This window comes from Carlito syrichta, unplaced genomic scaffold (genome assembly GCF_000164805.1).
Source record: "Carlito syrichta isolate Samal-C Ts95f unplaced genomic scaffold, Tarsius_syrichta-2.0.1 Scaffold79090, whole genome shotgun sequence".
NCBI lineage: Eukaryota > Metazoa > Chordata > Mammalia > Primates > Tarsiidae > Carlito > Carlito syrichta.
The window spans coordinates 43380-44034 of NW_007023186.1; positions in this window are offsets into that span (position 1 = coordinate 43380).

Below are 655 nucleotides of genomic sequence, written 5' to 3' on the forward strand. Positions count from 1 at the left end.
CCATGACCAAGTAGGCTTCATTCCTGGCATGCAAGGCTGGTTCAACATTCGTAAAACCATAAATGTAATTAAATTCATCAACAGATGTCAAAACAAAACCCACATGATCATATCATTAGATGCAGAAAATGCTTTTGATAAAAACCAGCACCCCTTCTTGATAAAAACCCTTGAACATCTAGGCATACGGGGAACATACCTCAAAATACTAAAAGCCATCTACGAGAAAGCCACAGACAGCATACTCCTAAATGGACAAAAATTGGAACCAATTCCCCTGAAAACTGGAACTAGACATGGATGCCCACTCTCACCTCTCCTGTTCAACATAGTATTGGAAGTCCTGGCTAGAGCAACCAGAGAAGAGGAGGCAATTAGGGGTATCCAAATAGGAAAAGAAGACGTCAAGTCATCTCTTTTTGCAGATGATATGATTGTGTACCTTGAAAACCCAAGAGAATCTGTCAAAGGCCTCCTTACATTGATAAAGGCCTTTGGCAAAGTCTCAGGATACAAAATAAATGTACAAAAGACAATTGCATTTCTCTACACCAATAATAAACAAACAGAAACCCAAATAAAAAAACACATTCCATTCACAATAGCCACAAAAAATGAAATACCTTGGCATCTTCCTAACCAGAGATGTGAAAAT